Source organism: Aquarana catesbeiana, linkage group LG12 (assembly GCF_042186555.1).
Source record: "Aquarana catesbeiana isolate 2022-GZ linkage group LG12, ASM4218655v1, whole genome shotgun sequence".
NCBI classification, from domain to species: domain Eukaryota; kingdom Metazoa; phylum Chordata; class Amphibia; order Anura; family Ranidae; genus Aquarana; species Aquarana catesbeiana.
In genome coordinates, this window is record NC_133335.1 from 209,988,866 (window position 1) to 210,004,033 (window position 15,168).

The 15,168-nt window shown below is 44.8% G+C and overlaps 1 protein-coding gene across 2 annotated transcripts in view; it reads right to left on the reverse strand.

The window, feature by feature from the left end:
- LOC141113484 (protein MTSS 1-like) overlaps nucleotides 1-15,168 on the reverse strand; it is a 209,954-nt gene that overhangs the window by 187,497 nt on the left and 7,289 nt on the right. The window lies entirely within an intron of this gene.

Sequence of the window (15,168 nt, forward strand, 5' to 3'; positions counted from 1 at the left end):
GTACAGCTAGCAGTATTAAAGGGCCACTAATCTCAAAATATAAAAGGAGAGAAAAAAAAAATCAGCTCTGAAAATAAACATCTGTGTTATCTGACGGAAGCCATCAATTTTTTCCTTTGATGACTTGTTGGAGCAAAAAGGAGCCAACCACTGAAGTGAAAGCCATCCTCAAACAGGTTCACTGGTATCTGAAGCAAAAACCTGACTTTTTTGGCAAGGTTTTTATTGCTGCAAATGTCCCGTAGTTGCAGAAAAGAAAAAAAAAAAAAATTGCTCGATTCCCCCATCAAACACAACTAGTGTCGATGGGGGGGGGGAAACTCCTCCCGAGCAGCCATTGTGTTCTCCCAGCAGGGATAGCTCCCCCCCCACCGGGAGAACACAATGGCTCCACAGGAGGGATTCCCACTAGCAATAATCTAATGCAATATCCAACAGGCTGGTTGTACCCAAGTTGATTGATCAATCAACTTGGGTGCATTTAGCCTGCTCATACATGGTTCGAATCTCAACCAGTCCCTGCTGAACCTGACATTCGAACTGTCTATGACCAGCTTAAGGTCCAACTTAGATCGCTGTGACCTGCCTTCTGCAGTAGGGCAGCCCATTCATTTCAGAAACACAAGGGCAGGGTGGATAAAAAAAAAAAAAAAAAAAAATCAATCAATCGATTTATTTTTTTAATCTAAAAAAAAAAAAAAAATATCTGATTTAAAATCTGATTTTTTTTCCCCTCAAATTTATTTAAAAAAAAAAAAAAAAACTAAAGATAGTTTTCTACTATACAATAAGAGCCCTTGCACACTGGGGCGGCGTCGGCGGTAAAACGCCGCTATTATTAACGGCGTTTTACCGTCGGTATGCGGCCGCTAGCGGGGCGGTTTTACCCCCCGCTAGCGGCCGAGAAAGGGTTAAATACCACCACAAAGCGCCTCTGCAGAGGGGCTTTGCCGGCGGTATAGCCGCGCCGTCCCATTGATTTCAATGGGCAGGAGCGGTAAAGGAGCGGTATACACACCGCTCCTTCACCGCTCCAAAGATGCTGCTAGCAGGACTTTTTTTACCGTCCTGCCAGCGCATCGCTCCAGTGTGCAAGCCCTCGGGGCTTGCACACTGGAATGAAAGTAGCGGCACTTTCGGGGCGGTTTGCAGGCGCTATTATTAGCGCAATAACGCCTGCAAACCGCCCCAGTGTGCAAGGGCTCTAATAATTTTAGTTTATTCAGCATGAAATGGAGCTTAGTTATGTAGCATGAGGCTGTATATTCTGCAATATTTACATTTTTGGTAAACTCATTCTATGAATCCAAGCTCTGCAAGCTGAGATAACATGCCCTGCGTTAATGCATTCACACAATGTCACAGTAACCATGATATAAAACAAAGTTCAGGAATATTCTTTTATCCCATTGTTTTGCAAATCTATGTACACTACAAACTGTACGATTATATCGGTTCTGATATCGCTGTTTTACTAACCTGACAGCTTATTATTCTAAATAAGAAACCTTCATTTTGTTTGCAAATATTAAAGATTCTAACTGCCAGCAAGAATGAGTCCTTACATTTAAAGAGCACCTGTCATTTCAGATCCATCATGGCAGCGCCTGTTAGCGGGCACCCACTCACCTGCTGCCGTCACGTCCCTCACCTTGTTGTGTCACTGCCGCATCACCAGCCGTCCCAGTAAAATTAATGGGACTGTCGGAGAGTGAACAGCGGGTCAGAGGAGGAGCCGCTGCGGGACAGAGATGACAGTTGCTCTTTAAAAATTATGACTTAAATCAAGACTTTTTACTAGTGGTTTAAAACGTAATTTAAATTGACTTGATTTAAAACAAATCCACCCCGCATGAGGGGGAACAAGTCTCCTCCCCCTTTTAAAAATCAGGCCACACGGAACTGTATGGTGCTTACAGCAACATGCGGTTTTGCACGCGCAAAAAGGCGGGGATTTACCGATGTGTGGGGGTGCCATTAATAATGGCACCCCCTTGCATCTATCGGCATTATAAGGCTCAGTTCACACTGGAACCCGCTTCGGATCGCACAGGAGCGCTGTGCGTCCCTGTTCCCCGTTCCAGGGATGAATCAGGGCCAAATCTATGCCTGAGTTTGGCCCTGAAACAGAGCCAAAGAAGCACAGCGTTTCTGTGCAGTGCGTTCTGCAGCCGCAACGGAGATATGTGAACCGGCTCCATAGGGAGCCAGTCACATTCTCCTGTTATGCAAATTAGATGCGGGGAAACCCGCATCTAATTCGCATAGGTGTGAACCCGGCCTTACATAGATACATAGTAGGTGAGGTTAAAAAAAAAAAGACACAAGTCCATCAAGTCCAACCTATGTGTGTGATTATATGTCAGTATTACATTGTACATCCCTGTACGTTGTGGTCGTTCAGGTGCTTACCTAATAGTTTCTTAGACTATCGATGCTCCCCGCTGAGACCACAGCCTGTGGAAGGGAATTCCACATCTTTGCCGCTCTTACAGTAAAGAACCCTCTACGTAGTTTAAGGTTAATCCTCTTTTCTTCTAATTTTAATGAGTGGCCACGAGTCTTGTTAAACTCCCTTCGGCGAAAAAGTTTTATCCCTATTGTGGGGTCACCAGTATGGTATTCTCAACGCGCTATAATGTGAGCCTTGCTTAAGGCAAGATACTTTTCAGGGTTTTTTTTACTGGAGAGGGAGGATAAGGGCTACAAAATAAGTTTGCCTTACATCACAGAAAGTCAGTACTCACTTACCCCAGCACTTCAATATGTAGTACTTTCTTCCACACATGGAGAACCCATGGCACTAGCCCCATCCTCCCTCTCGTAGATTGCCATTGGCTGACTATTGGGAGGATGCAATTATAGTTGCACCATAGCAGTTAGTCATTTCATTGCCCAGCTACTACAGAACCATTGTTCCCATGCACTGCACGGACCAGGGCTTACAGGCCTGAAAACAGCAGGGCGGCACATCTAAGTACATCCACGTAATCAATATAAATAGATAGCACAGGGCATTCCCATGCACATCATCACAAGTCTGAACCCCTAACAGGATAGAACAAATCCTGTGTGTCACCTGCCTATCTCTGCCTGCAGGCACCTTGCAAGAGACAAAAAAACTGGACTAACTAGTTCCTTTTCATTTTTTTTTTTTTCTCTGACGCAGGTAAATGTGAAGAAAAGGTTGTACAAGCCTTTAGATTCTTTAAACGAAATACTCCAATAAGTGGTAGAGCGACATCAGCCGAGAACCCAGAGGAGCTATATATATATATATATATATATATATATATATATATATATATATATATAACCACAGTGCTAACCACTAAGCCACTGAAGCAGATCTAAACCCAAGAACAGAAACGTCATATTTCAGCTTCCCGATCTTCAGATGTGCCGGCCGCATTAGTTTTTTTGTTTTTTTTTCCCCCAGGCAGTTTATTTTCACCTGGGAGGAGATCATGCTAATAAAACCATTACTGTCCTAGAGTGATGAGGACACTCACTCGTCATACTACAGCCAAAAGGAGCAGTGCTGTCACCTTTGAAAAAAGGACTACAGGACGCCCCCATGACAGAGCTATGCAATTTGTAGTTCACAGAGATCGCTGGGAACAATGTTACAGATTACAGTCTGCAATAGCCCAGGAAGTTATGAGCTCCCAAAAGCTCTGGCAGAATCAATGCAGTTTTTCTTCTTTTGCACTTAGTCATTGTTTTGCAGGCAGCCTGGTATTTGTGCTGGGAAATCATTTGATTGTTTACGATGAGCATCGCCCTTCCATGTGCACCTTGCTGCAAACACTAGGTACAGGTTGGGGTGGTTGCCATTTTTTGTACAGTTGGTCGAATTGGGTGCAGGGACGCACTGGATGCCTTCCCTGCTATTGCTGGGTGCCACGCGTGTCACTGTGACTTTAACGATGCGTGGGCTCCCTCCAGGCACACTTGCACTTAAAACGGAGTTCCACCCAAAAATGGAACTTCTGCTTTTCCGGTTCCTCCCCCCCTCCGGTGTCACATTTGGCACCTTTCAGGGGGGAGGGAGGGAGCAGATACCTGTCTAATACAGGTATAATTCCATTCTCCGACCACTATGCTCTAGTCCCCTGCCACCCTATTTGCTTTCGACCGTCAACCTCTATGCCTGTGTCCCCTGCTGCCCCACGTGCTACCATCCTCTGACCTCATCTGTGTCTTCTGATGCCCCAAGTGCTTCCATTCTCTACGCCAGTGCCTCCCACAGCCTTATGTGCTTTAATCCTCCAACCTCTACACATGTGCCTCCCGCAACTCTATATGCTTCCATCCTTTGACCTCTTGTCCATGTCCTCCGATGCCCCATATACTTCCATCCTTCCAATTCTATGCCTGTGTCCCCCAATGCCTCAAGTGCTTCCATCCTCCAACCTCTAAGCCAGTGCTTCCCACAGCCCTATGTGCTTCCATCCTCTGACCTCTATGCAAGTGCCTCCCAGAGCTCTATGTCCCCAATTTCTGACCTCTTTGCCCAGGTCCCCTGTAATCCTACGTGCTTCCAACGGTCAACCTCAATGGTAATCCTCTATGTCTAGGTCTCCTGACGCCCCATGTACTTCCATTCTCCAACTTTTATGTTTCCAGCCTCTATGTCTGTGTCCCCCGATGCCCAATGTGCTTCCAATCCTCAGACCCTTATGACCATGTCCCCTGCCAACCTATGTGCTTTCATCCTCCAACCACTATGCCCATGTCCCCCGCCACCCTCTGCCCTCTAGGTCACTATTCACACACTCATTTAAAAAAAAAGGAGGTATAAAAAGACAACAATATCCTCTTAAGCAGAGCTCTCTCGAGGATTGACATGCAAAATGATTTAAAAAAACTCTTCAGTGCCAGAGTAACACTTTCAAGAGGAAGCCTTATCATCCTTTTTGTTGGCTTTTATCTTGGGAACTTCTTAACAAGTCTGTTAGATGAGAGGCTGCATAGCATGAAGGCATCTGTACAACCCCTATCAGACCATAAATCAATCTTATCTCCCCTGCCTTGCAGTTTCATTTTCTATCCAATTATTCCAGACTTGCTGTCCCCATTAACCCCACACAAGGCCAGTGATGACTGCAAGGCAGCTGGAACATCTCGCTCATAAAGAGAGCCAGGTAATACAAGGCTCGTGATCATTGTGTTTTTGATAAACCTTCACTAAATATGTGCCAATACAAAACAAATGTTTGCATTGTAATCAGATTTGAAGGACTAGACGGGAAAAAATACACTATATTGTCAAAAGTTCATATAGATGTGATGGACAGGTGTCTATAATGGAATGAGATGTCCAAGAAGTTCACAAACACTATATTGTTAACAGTATTGGGACGCCTGCCTTTACACGCACATGAACTTTAAAAGGCACCCCAGTCTTCGTTCCTAGGGTTTAATATTGAGTTGGCCCACCCTTTGCAGCTATAACAGCTTCAACTCTTCTGGGAAGGCTGTCCACAAGGTTTAGGAGTGTGTCTATGGGAATGTTTGACCATTCTTCCAGTAGTGCATTTGTGAGGTCAGGCATTGATGTTGGACGAAAAAGCCTGGCTCGTAGTCTCTGCTCCAATTCATCCCAAAAGGTGTTCTAATAGTGTTGAGGTCAGGACTCTGAATTGCCTTTGTTTTGCAGGGGGGAATTTTTTTAAGCCTCTTTAAGGCGTCAGCATACCAAGACATTTTGGACAATTTCATGCTCCCAACTTTGTGGGAACAGTTTGGGGATGGCCCATTCGTGTTCTAACATGACTGCGCACCAGTGCACAAAGCAAGGTCCATAGAGACATGGATGAGCGAATTTGAGGTGGAGGAACTTAACTGGCCTGCACAGAGTCCTGACCTCAACCCGATAGAACACCTTGTGAGGATGAATTAGAGCGGAGACTGCGAGCCAGACCTTCTCGTGCAACATCAATACCTGACCTCACAAATGCGCTTTTGGAAGAATGGTCAAACATTCCCATAGACCCTTATGGACAGCCTTCCCAGAAGAGATGAAGCTGTTATAGCTGCAAAGGATGGGCCAACTCATTACTGAACCCTATGGACCAAGACTGGGATGCCATTAAAGTTCATGTGTGTGTAAAGGCAGGAGTCTCAATATTTTTGTGATATAGTGTACCTTACAATTTCATAGTACAATCTCAATGCAATCACCTTTAAGCTGTCCATACAATCACAGATCACTTGCCCACAGAACAAAAGAAAAAAAAAAAAAAAAAAAAATAGGACTCATCCAATAACGCTAAATAGTGAGGATGAACAAAGCTCCATTGTGGCTACTGTAATACGACAGCCGGCATACCCAAACAGTTCCTGCATGGAGTTTCTGATCAGTTCCACCTGAAAAACTGACCCTTGTTCCAGGAAGTGATGAAGAAAAGTGCATGGTAAAATGTAATGGTGTATACCGGCGCACGTGCGTTTACCTGCGCTCAACACAAACGTTTTGGTATGAATAGACTCCCAACGATGTTCTTTACAGGCATTGCGTAACTTGGAGGGAGCAATCATTTTAAAATTGGGGGAAAAAAAAAAAACACCTCTACACTACGAAAGCTCAGTCGCTTGCCAAGGACAAAAGGTTGACATCCAGTGACCAGAATTACATGAGAGTTAGCACAAATTGTTCACTTCAACTTTGATACATTTGACTACATTGGTAAATCAGGCACACCACTCTATTCCGTTCCAAAAACCACTCCCCACATATCAGCTGATGCAAGTCAGGTCATACACTCCATGGAACTAGTCTGGAGGGCTGATAACAAGTCAGACTTTCTGGATACACCAACTCGTTATACTTGTCCATCCTATTTGGCAGCCATTTTTGTGATCAGACTGGCAATACCAGGAACACTGGCCTGTCAATGGATCTGACATTAGCCACCCAAAGGTATATTCGCCGAAATGACAGATCAAAGTTTGTCCAGCCTGGGGTGCCCGAGAACAGGAAATCTCTTCTCAATTGCGACAGGAGATGATAGATATGCCCAAGACAAGACAATGTCTAAAACTGATCTGCCAGAAAAGATTAAAAAACATCAAACTTTACTTAGTGTTCAGTCAATTTGCAGTGTGCACTATGACGGGGTCGTGCAATGCGTTGTTACAGCATATCCCACTGTTCAATTTTTTACTGTATTTAAATATCAGAAGATTTCATTTAATTTAAAGAAGAACTATACGCAACATTTTTCCATTTTGGATAGAGAGAAGGTTATACCCCGGCAGATATTTTATTTTTTTTTTTGCCATCTATGTCCCATTGTGGAGATTTCCCTTCACTTCCTGTAAGGGCTGAGGGAAAAAATCGTTTCAAATCTTGAATCGAGTTGAGAGGTCAAATCTATTCAAAATTTCACCAAATCGATTTTTTTAGATTTTTTTTTTTCCACCAGGACCAGCGCTGACACCGCGCCCATCCTGAGGAGCTGCGGGCAGGAGTTTTTAGGTGAAGCCGTGGCCTCGGCCTAGTCCACGAGGCCGGAAGCCGCGGCCTCGCCTAAAAGCTCCTGCCCGCAGCTCCTCAGGACTGGCCCGGTGTCCAAAAACAAAACAAAACAAAAAACAAAAAAAACACTTGATTCAAATCGGGAATCAAGGGAAAAAAAAAAAAAAAAAAAAATCGCCCAGCTCTACTTTTTGTCCCATAGCCAAACAGGAAGTGAGATGAAATCCCTGCTAAATTAAGGGAATTCCTTGGGGACCCCCCCAGGTCACCAAAACTAGTGTCCCCATTGGAACATTTCCGCTCTATTACTTTTCTGGAGAACAACTCAAAATTTGGGATTTTCATTTACTTTCACTTTCAATCATAATAGTAAACAGGACAAATAGAGAAGGTGAATTTGCCCAATGGGGGCACAGACAGCAATAACAATTGGGAAAAAAAAAAAAAGGGAGGAAGAAGTAGAAAATCTCTCTTCTCTATCCCAAAAAAAAAAAAAAAAAAAAAAAAAAAAGTTATGCCTTTAGTTATACTTTAAAGCGAAGTTCCACACTCTTTCACAAATCAAGCTGATTCACAAGCAGGCATTATAGACAGTGACAAATGGAAATAATTATTTCTTTTCCTAAAGGGTTACCTTGTTATTGATTGTTGAAGTGGCGCTTCCTGTCCTAGCCACCTGCGGGTATTGGCGTCAGATCCGGTGGCGCACTGACTCCTGGGAGCTATGAATCAATCTTCCCAGGAGTCAGTGTGGCTAGCCGCCGCAAATTATCACGATCTTCCAAAAGCGGAAGTGACGCGATGACGCCAGGACGCTGCCATCACAACGGGGCAGGCACTTCGACGACGACGCCCGTTGTGATGGCAAAGTCGTAAGCTTACGGCGCTGCGACGTGGACATAATGAGCATGCGCGGAACAGGCGGTGCATGCCGGTAGCTCAGAATCACCGTATCCCGGAAGTGACTGCTTGTGGGCTTCACATGCCCACAGGCAAGATGAGAACTTCTACGAAGAAATTATATAAGTTGCTTTTAGAGACGAAAACGGACATCAGGGGATATTATGCACCAAAAAAGTGAATGGTACATTTTGATTACATGAAATTAGGAATTTAGAAAAAAAAAAAACATTTTATTATACGTTGGAACTCCATGAAAATACTCAGTAAATCGACACAGATGCCAGGATTGGTGCAACCCTAGTGCGTATGGTTCGAAATGTTGCCACACGTCACATTTCAATGGGCTGCCTTACAAGCAAGAAATGCTCAAAAGAAGCCCCTGACCCTTGAGAGAAATCACGCCGCACTATAAATATTACCTTTGCGAGTTTGCAAAATGGCAGCGCATTTCTGTGCGCTGTGGGAAAGCAAACAAACAATTTTGAGTTCCAAGCACCATATTCCCAACGCACACGTTCCTGAAAGTGGCTATAAATGTGAGTGAGGAAGCGACCAGCAGGTGGAAACGAAAGACTTTCAAAGCGAGAAGTATGTCACCAGCACACCAAGGATCTCCAGAACAGGCCAAAGCCTCGCAGGACCCCTTTAATCAGGCATGTGGCGAACGGGGAATGTGGAGTCCCGGTTTTATCTAGGCACAACCAAAATAAAGTACCCTTGCAACGGGCAGCAATCAGGGGTGCAGTTTGTCAAAACCACCACAAGTCCAAGCACAATATATTCCCAGCACAAACATTGCTGAAAGACGCTGTAAATGTAGATGGGTGCTGCAGCAACCACCGGCTGGAGACCAAAGACATTCAAAGCATGAAGTATGTCACCGGTGTGTCCAGAATAAGTCCAAAGCTTTAGTCAGAAATCATATCAGTTACAAAAGCAACGTTTCAGAGCCTCACAGGACCCCTCCATTAGGCATGCTTGATGAAGGGGTCCTGCAAGGCTCTAAAACAAACATCGCTTTTGTAACAATGATGTGATTAGGCATGTGACATGACCGATTAAGGGGTCTCGAGAGGGTCCAAAACATTGCTTTTGTAACAATGATGTGATCAGGTATGTGGCAGGACTATTGAAGGAGTCCTGCGAGGTTCCAAAACCTCATTTTTTCAAACAATGATTTGATCAGACATGCCTGATGAAGGGGTCCTGAGGTTCCGAAACGTTGCTTTTAGAACTATGATGTGATCACTGAATAAAGTTCCGGAGATCCTCGTTGTGCTGGTGACATAGTTCTCACAGCAAACAATTTTGCACATGTTCCTGCAATGCACAAATGTGAACGCAAAACCTTATACTGGAACTTTACATAAGGAACAAGTAAACTGGCTCTCTAAAAAGGTATGACATGGTGTTCTCCAACAGCAGCCTTCATTTTCAGGAGCCCCAACAAGCCACTCCTGATGGAGTCATCTCAGCCATAAATTACAAGGTTGAAGCTGGTATGGAAAGTACTTGTTCACACCTAAACGTTTGGTCAAAGGGGGGGGGGGGGGGGGGATCACCTGGGGCGATCACTATCAAAGAGTCTGAGGAATGCAGAGTTCCGATGATTCAGCCGTTTCCATGGAAACCAGGCCTGTCTGTCCCCATTTGAATGCTACACACAAGCAAAAAATGGTGCTAACAGTTGTCCCAGGGATCAATGACTGCTTGATAGCTGAATCGACGGAGTGGTTTTCAAGCCTGTGGTGAGCGTGCATGAGCAGATGTCGAGGTGTGAGTAAGCCCGGCCATACCCATTTCCCAACATCAGCTGTCAATGAGATGATTAACTGCTCACTTGGGCCACCCTCAACTAACGAAGATCCGTTCTTTTCTGTTACGACTTCCCAAGCTGCAGACTTGTTCAAGGCCAGGGTTTTTAGGAAGGACTGAAGCTAGGTCAGCATGACTGCCAGGCAAGCAGCATTTATAACACGGCTTGGATATTTATTTCATCGCTGTATGGACACCAACTGGCAATGGTGGAGCAATATCGGCAAATTAGACACAAATTCTAATACATATGTCAAGCTTAGATTATTTTCTAAAAAATCTGCAAGCACAAAGAACTTCTAAGTACCTTTCTTGCTGGTCATAAATGTAAAGATTCCCCCATAAACACTAATCAGCATGGGTGAATCTCCCCTGCCAGCTATGGTATTCTAACAGTTGGCACCTGCGGATGTCAGAATACATAAACATTGGTAACTTGGCATGCCAAGTTAAATTTGTTGTCACCTGCAGCTTCTACATCCGCCTTCAAGTGGCCAGTTGGAAGGCGGTAAAAACAAGAAGCCTTTTTTACCATTCCTGGCTGGTCATGTGAAAGAGTCCCAACAGTTAACCGGACTGTAACACTTCCAATGGGGACATTAGTTCTGGGGATTCCCTCACTTAGGAGGGATTTCCTCTCACTTCCTGTATTGGCTGTGGGACAGGATGTGAAGGGTAATCTCCCCAAAAAGGGACATTAAATTACCAAAAGTATTGGGATGCCTGCCTTTACACGCACATGAACTTTAATGGCATCCCAGTCTTAGTCTGTAGGGTTCAATATTGAGCTGGCCCAACCGCTTCAACTCTTCTGAGAAGGCTGTCCACAAGGTTTAGGAGTGTGTCTATGGGAATTTTTGACCATTCTTCCAGAAGTGCATTTGTGAGGTCAGGCGCAGATGTTAGAGCGGAGACTGCAAGCCAGGCCTTCTCGTCCAATTCATCCCAAAGGTGTTCTATTGGGTTGAGGTCAGGACAGTCCAGTTCCTCCACCCCAAACTCGCTCATCCATGTCTTTATGGACCTTGCTCTGTGCACTGGTGCGCAATCATCTTGGAACAGAAATGGGCCATCCCCAAACTGTTCCCACAAAGTTGGGAGCATGAAATTGTCAAAAATGTCTTGGTATGCTGATGCCTTAAGAGTTCCCTTCACTGGAATCAAGGGGCCAAACCCAACCCCTGAAAAACAGCCCTACACCATAATCCCCCCCTCCCCCTTCACCAAATGATTTGGACCAGTGCACAAAGCATGGTCCATAAAGACATAGATGAGCAAGTTTGGGGTGGAGGAACTTGACTGGCCTAAGTCCTGACCTCAACCTGATAGAACACCTTTGGGATGAGCGAGCCAGGCCTCCACATCCACATCAGTGCTTGACCTCACAAATGTGCTTCTGGAAGAATGGTCAAACATTCCCATAGACACACTCCTAAACCTTGTGGACAGCCTTCCCAGAAGAGTTGAAGCTGTTATAGCTGCAAAGGGTGGGCCAACTCAATATTGCACCCTACAGACCAAGACTGGGATGCTATTAAAGTTCATGTGCATGTAAAGGCAGGTGTCCCAACACTCTTGGCAATATAGTGTAGATAGCAAACAGAAACCTAGTAGGGGTTATAACCCTCCCTTACTCTATCCAAAGTGGAAAGAAAAAAAAAAAAAGTTTTGCCCTTAGTTCTTCACTAACCCCTTACCACCCACCCTCTGGTGTCCCCTTTAAAAGTAAACGCCCAGGGTGGGGGAGAAGGATCAGTGATCATGTGAGCACTGCGATTGGCTGTCACAGTGGTCTCGACGGCTACCGATGTTTTCTCAGGACCACGATCGGTTTTCGCCAGCTTGGTCTTCGTGCTGAGAGTGCACTCACAGCACTAAACATTGCCCACCCAGCAACGCAGAGTTACATGGTTAAGTCTAGTAGAAAACAGACAAGTCCATCCAGTCCAACCAACAGAGTGGGGGAAAAAAAAAAAAAAAAAAAACACAACACACAAATAGAAAACCTCCATATACACTATCCTATATGCATATGCGTGGGCTTTAAAACCCAGCTTTTTGCCGTCACACAAATGAGTTACCAGGGCATAAAGAGGGTAGACATAACCCCTAAAATAAAGCCTTATTACAAGGCAGGGGGACAACACAGAAGCACTTTGGAAGACATGGATAGAGCACTGTCACTCTATAACAGACATGCCTAAACAAGGACCGTCATGGCAGGAACACCCAGAATTATTTAACAAAAGCTGCAGATTTAACAACCATTGGAATTACATTAACACGGTAAAGCTTGTATGAGGTTTTAGTGACTGGGTTTACAAACGCTATACTACCCAAAATGCCGTACTTTCCACATTCAGCTTCTGCGCCGAGATTCATCAATCCCATGCCAAACTTGACCAGCACTGCTACTCTGGCGCTAGAACAACCGCGCGAGCACAAAAAGAAGAACCACAACTCGTCCAGCAGTTGTGGAGGTAGAGAGAGGACAGTCAGCACTGGACATCTCTCCTCAACTATTCCTACTTCAAAACACTTCACCGCGAGCAACATTTCACCCAACAAATGGTCGGCCAGCTGTTCCACATATGGCTCGTGGTCATGTGTTGGTGATTAACGTGACTACTTTACACAGCTGACTTACTGCTTCCACCAGCTTCCTTCTCCCAACTCCAATACGAAGACAGTGTCTTATCAGCAGCAGCAGAAGATTCATAGCACAGAGCTGGCATTAAACCAGGGCAGTGATGTCACGCACGGCACAGAAGAGCCTGCTCAACTCTATAGCTTCATCCCCCAAGGAATATGTACCACAGGAGGGAGATTACAAAGCACTGGTTGTTTGTGGAAGTTGAAGCATACATGCAAAGTTAAAGCCATAGTTCACCTTTTACGAAAATGTTATAAATGCACCCAAATTAATAACAAAAAAAATATATTAATGTTTATTATAGTTATGCATTGGAGCATTGCAACCACAAATCAGTGGAGCACAAATGCAATGCACAGGCTTCTGCAGGCTCTTTACCCTGCCCAGGACAGTGCTGTCCTTCTGTTATGGGGCTGGAGGAAGTGAAGAATTAGCTACAAGTGCTGTGACGTCTCTGCACTTGTGTTTCAAGAGATCTACGAGACCTTCTACGAAGCTGGCTCTTTGCATTCGCAGATCCCTGTGGATGAATGGAGCTAAACATAGCCACACCAAAATTCAAAATCACAGGTGTATGCAGGGAGAAGCCACCATCTTAAAATTGGTGGCCAGTGGAGAAGTGTCCCCCAACATAAATGGTCAGTGGAGAAGTGTCCCCAGTGAAGGTTCCCCCTTGCACCGATGACCAGCGGAGAAGGTCCCCTTGCACCGATGACCAGCGGAGAAGGTCCCCTTGCACCGATGACCAGCGGAGAAGGTCCCCTTGCACCGATGACCAGCGGAGAAGGTCCCCTTGCACCGATGACCAGCGGAGAAGGTCCCCTTGCACCGATGACCAGCGGAGAAGGTCCCCTTGCACCGATGATCAGCGGAGAACTTGTACTGATGATTAGTGGAGATGTATCCCCTACATTGTGGTCAAAGAACCCCTATAATCCTCTGAAGGAACCCTTTGGTTCCACATAACCCTGGGTGAAAAGGCTGCTATAAAGTGTCACCGACATCGCATCCAAGGTGGTGGCATTTAAAAAGAAGTCTCGGGGCTTTCAGAGGTCTACATATGGTAGGATTTTAGAAGAAAAAATAACATGCATAAGATATTTTAAATGCACATATAATCTTTTAGGAAGATTGTTAATGGTCTGGCAACAGGCAAAGAAGAAGTCCGAAAAACACTAGACCACCGCTCAATTGAAGTAGCAATGCCCCCAACAAATTATATAAGAATAAAAAACATCCTAAAATGTATCCCATTACAATGAATTTCCCTGCGGTATTGTTTCCCACTGTTCTACTGACAGCAAAGCCCGACCATTGCACAGATGAGAATGAGCTCATCAGTGAGTAAAAACACAGACTGTTTATCCAACAAGAGTGTGGCAGGAAAGCAGACATGAGGAACATACACATGGAGTCAGCAAGAAAACAGAGATTGGAGCGAAATCACAGACACGCCGTTCCAACCATAAATCACAGCTGGACCACATTTTGCCATCACAGTTCAAAAACACAGCAGCGTGTGACATAAGACCATTTTATTGTCATTATTGCCAGCGACTAACTAGACAATATTCCCCCGGCCCAATGGGCGTTTGGACAGACGGACTTCTTTGTGATTGGCTCAAATCTGTGCATCAAATACTGCATGATTCTACTGTAGATGTAATCACTATGACAGTTAAAGCATTTTTTTTTTTTTTTAAATGATATCCACTATATTACCAAAAGTATTTGGACGCCTGCCTTTACACGCACATGAACTTTAACGGCTTCCCAGTCTTAGTCCCTAGGGTTCAATATTGAGTTGGCCCACCCTTTGCAACTATAACAGCTTCAATTCTTCTGGGAAGGCCGTCCACAAGGTTTAGGAGTGTGTCTATGGGAATGTTTGACCATTCTTCCAGAAGCGCATTTGTGGACAGCCTTCCCAGAAGAGTTGAAGTTGTTATAGCTGCAAAGGTGGACCAAGTCAATATTGAACCCTACGGACTAAGACTGGGATGCCATTAAAGTTCATGTGCGTGGAAAGGCAGGCGTCCCAATACTTTTGGTAATATAGTGTAGATGGTTGAATTTTGAGCCTTGGGTGGTCCTGCAATCACCACAACAAAAATCAACAGAGCTGGGAGGAAAATTAATCGATCGAACAGTGGCTGCACCCTATCAGATGTAGTTACTGTTTTGAGTATTCAGGCACCTGCTGCCCCTGTCTATTTACAATATCCAGCAGTAGAGATTCCTCCATCAATGCTTTCAGGGCTAGTTTATACTTGTGTTACCCCCCCTTTGAAAAGTGGTCTTCGGTAGATCCCTT